This window comes from Cryptomeria japonica, unplaced genomic scaffold (assembly GCF_030272615.1).
Source record: "Cryptomeria japonica unplaced genomic scaffold, Sugi_1.0 HiC_scaffold_164, whole genome shotgun sequence".
In the NCBI taxonomy this organism is placed as follows: Eukaryota; Viridiplantae; Streptophyta; class Pinopsida; order Cupressales; family Cupressaceae; genus Cryptomeria; species Cryptomeria japonica.
This window is the reverse complement of record NW_026728986.1, coordinates 57,239-61,471: the sequence shown is the minus strand read 5'-3', so window position 1 is coordinate 61,471 and position 4,233 is coordinate 57,239. Positions and strand designations below refer to the sequence as shown.

Genomic DNA, 4,233 nt, shown 5'->3' with positions numbered 1-4,233 from the left:
CAGGCCCGGTTGTTGGGTGCGCTCCCACCCTGGCGCGCGCGAAGTTGGAAGTTGGATTAATTGCCCGGGCGCGCACCTTCGCCAGGGTGGGCACCTTGGTGCGCACACCTTGGCTGGGCTGCGCACCAGGGCGGGCTCAAGATGGCACCAGCATTCCCTTTTTCTCACTATCTTTCAAAACGGAAATTTTAAAATCTCGTTTTTTTTTTGCCTTTTATGGAAATTAGTGAAGGCATCGCATCAAAGGTGCGCACCTCGCTGCCCACCTTGGTGTGCTCCGAGGTGCCCACCACGGTGCGCAACGCCGGTGCGAACCCGGGAGCGCCCCGATGTGTGCTCCAAGGTGCGGCGTGCACGAAGTCGGACCCCGGTTTGCCCCGGGTGCGCACCTCGCGTGCACCTTGGTGCGCACACCTTGGCTGGGTTGCGCGGCCTGGTGGGCACCATGGTGCGCACCAAGGAGCGCTCCGAAGTGTGCTCCAAGGTGCGGCGTGCACGAAGTCGGAGCCCGGTTTGCCCCGGGTACGCACCTCGCGTGCACCTTCGCCGGGGTGGGCACCTCGGCTGGGTTGCGCGCCCTGGTGCGCACCAAGGAGCGCTCCGAAGTGTGCTCCAAGGTGCGGCGTGCACGAAGTCGGAGCCCGGTTTGCCCCGGGTGCGCACCTTCGCCGCGGTGCGCACCATGGCGTGCACGAAGTCGGAGCCCGGTTTGCCCCGGGTGCGCACCTCGCGTGCACCTTCGGCGGGGTTGCGCGCCCTGGTGGGCACCATGGTGCGCACCAAGGAGCGCTCCGAAGTGTGCTCCAAGGTGCGGCGTGCACGAAGTCGGAGCCCGGTTTGCCCCGGGTGCGCACCTCGCGTGCACCTTCGGCGGGGTTGCGCGCCCTGGTGGGCACCATGGTGCGCACCAAGGAGCGCTCCGAAGTGTGCTCCAAGGTGCGGCGTGCACGAAGTCGGAGCCCGGTTTGCCCCGGGTGCGCACCTCGCGTGCACCTTCGCCGCGGTGGGCACCATGGCGTGCACGAAGTCGGAGCCCGGTTTGCCCCGGGTGCGCACCTCGCGTGCACCTTCGCCGGGGTGGGCACCTCGGCTGGGTTGCGCGCCCTGGTGCGCACCAAGGAGCGCTCCGAAGTGTGCTCCAAGGTGCGGCGTGCACGAAGTCGGAGCCCGGTTTGCCCCGGGTGCGCACCTCGCGTGCACCTTCGCCAGGGTGGGCACCTCGGTGCGCACACCTTCTCAATGTTTTCTTGCCTTTTCTGGAAATTGGTGAAGGCAGCGCATCAAAGGTGCGCACCTCGGTGTGCTCCGAGGTGCGAACCCGAGAGCGCTCCGAGGTGCCCACGAAGTCGAAAGTCGGGTTAATTGCATTGTTTTCCCCGGGTGCGCTCCGAGGTGCGCAACATCGGCGCGCACCAAGGAGGGCTCCGAAGTGTGCTCCAAGGTGCGCACGATGGCGTGCACCTCTGGTGCGCACGATTCGGAGCTCGGTTTGACCGGGGTGCGCACACCTTGGCTGGGTTGCGCACCTTTTGTGCGCTCCAAGGTGCGCACGAAGTCGGAGCTCGGTTTGCCCCGGGTGCGCACCTTCGCCAGGGTGCGCACCTTGATGCGCACGCCTTGGCTGGGCTGCGCACCTTGGTGGGCGCCATGGTGCGCACCTTTCGTGCGCTCCAAGGTGCGCACGAAGTCGGAGCTCGGTTTGCCCCGGGTGCGCACCTTGGTGGGCGCCATGGTGCACTCCGAGGTGCCCAAGATTGGTGCGCACCAAGGAGCGCTCCGAAGTGCGCTCCAAGGTGCGCGCGAAGTCGAAAGTTGGGTTAATTGTCCGGTTTGCCTCGGGTGCGCACCTTGCGTGCACCTTCGCCAGGGTGGGCGCCTTGGTGCGCACACCTTGGCTGGGCTGCGCACACCTTGGCACCCGCGTTTCCTTCATTTTAAATTTTTTTTTTTTACAATCTCTCAAGTGGGAAATTCTATAATCTCAACTTTTTTTGCCTTTTCAGGAAACTTTTGAATGGAGCGCATCATTGGTGCGCTCCGAAGTGTGCTCCAAAGCTCTCTCCAGCTGCGTGCACCTGCCCCGGCCGCGCACCCGGCCCCGCCCAGCTTCGCTCACCTGTCCCGGGCGTCTGGTGCGGAACCTTAGAGTAAGAAACATCACCGTGCACCTTGGCCAACGTGCGCGACTCGACCGAGCGCGCACTGGCCGAGGTGCACACCGATTTCACCTGGGTGCGCGCGCAGCACCTCGGGCGCACCGGGGTGCGCGCACAACGCCCGGGTTGCACCGTGGCCTGTGTGCTCGGGGTGCCTCGGGTGCGCGCTCGGTGTCGCCCCCCGCGCGCGCGGTAGTGCGGGCAGCGCACCCCGGCCCGGCCCGGCCCCGACGAGAACGCAAACGGGCAAAAGGTTTATTCAAATAGCATTGCGACGCCCGGCGAAAAACTAAAAAAGGGTGCAACACCGGGACTTCCCGGGAGGTCACCCATCCCAGTACTACTCCGGCCCAAGCGCGCTTAACTGCGGAGTTCTGATGGGATCCGGTGCACTAATGCTGGTATGATCGCACCCGTTATGAGCTTGTCGCAGTGTGTACTTAGCAAACCGCGACCCACGTGCGAATCCACCCCGGCCACCCACCCCCGTCGAGGTGCACACCCTCCCTCGCGAAGTGCGCCCCGTTCGCCAAGTGTGAGCCCTGCCCGGGTGCGCGCACCTTGCTAGGGCGTCGGGTGTGCACCCGGCCCGGCCTACGTGCGTGCACCTGGAGGGGGCGTCGTGTGCGTGCAGTGTCCCGTCTGCAACGCGGTGCCCACACACCACCTCGGGCGCAACGACCTGCGCTCACATGTGGGCCGAGTGCACCTTGGTGCATGTTCGGGGCGCCTCGGGTGCACGCTCGATCTTGCCCCGGTGCACCAAGGCGCTCGGTTTGCCCCGGGTGCGCACTTGGTGCAAGGTGGGCACCCAAAATAGGGATCAAGCACCAAAACACAAGTTTCGGGATGCAAAATGGGACCCAAGGACCACAAATGCGTTCCAAGACCCATGATGGGTCCACGAGAACAAAAATGTGTTCCGAGACTTAATAAACAAATATTGGGTTTTAGGAGAAGAAACATGCTCTGATGCCCAAAACGAGAATCGACCCCGAAAAGGCCACAGGCCAAAAGTGGGATGCGAGACAAAAAAAAATGGGACCCGAGGACCAAAATTGGGTTCCCAGGTCGAAGACAGGGCAACCGGACAAGAAACGACCTCTAAGGCTCGAAATGAGTCCCGACGACTAAAACTTGACAAGAAGCACCCATCAGGCACCCAACTCGACACCCATGGGATGCCGACCCACCCGGGCTTCCACCTAGCACACCTTGGCACCCACCCACCCTCGCACCCAACCTCGCACCCAACTTAGCACCTTTGAACCCACATTGGCACTCACCCTGACCCTGGCACCTTGGAACCCACATTGGCACTCACCTTGACCCTGGCACCCACCTTTGCACTCACCTTGGGACCCACCCTGGCTCCCACCTCGGCACCCACCCAGACACCCACCTTGGTTCCTTGGCACCCACCTTGGATCCTTGGCACCCACCCCGACACCCACCTTGGCACGCAACTTGGCTACTTGCCACCCACCTTGGCTCCTTGACGCCCACCCCGACAACCACCCCGTGACCTACCCTGGCTAGGGTTGGTGCACACCCACCCTGGTGCCCACCTTGGCACCCACCCTATGACCCACCTTGGCACGCACCTTAGTACCCACCCCGTTACCCACCCTAGGACCCACCCCGTGACCCACCTTGGCCAGGGTGGGTGCACCCACCCTGGTGCCCACCTTGGCACCCACCCATCCTAGCACCCAGCCTGTGACCGGGCTTGGAACCCAACCTTGCACCCGCACCCGTCTTGGCCAGTGTGGGTGCGCACCCATCCTGGCACCCACGTTGTGACACACCCTTTAACCCACGCACCCTAGCACCCACGTTGGCACCCACCTTGGAACCCAACCTAGCAACTTGGCACCCACCCCGTGACCCACCTTGGCATCCACCATAGCAGTCGCCGACTTGGCACCCACCTCGGCACCCACCTTGACACTTGTGGACCCACCTTGCCACTCACCCTAGCATCGACCCATCCTAGCACCCACCCTGGCACCTTTGCACCCTAGCACTCACCCATCCTAGCACCTAACCTGTGACCCACCTTGACACTCACCCTCGC

At 63.7% G+C, this 4,233-nt stretch overlaps 1 non-coding gene across 1 annotated transcript; it reads right to left on the bottom strand.

The window, feature by feature from the left end:
• Positions 1–2,452: 2,452 nt before the first annotated feature.
• LOC131867135 (5S ribosomal RNA) lies at positions 2,453–2,571 on the bottom strand. The gene has a single exon (XR_009365727.1). It is a non-coding gene; the product is annotated as a 5S ribosomal RNA (ribosomal RNA).
• Between the last annotated feature and the right edge of the window lie 1,662 nt (positions 2,572–4,233).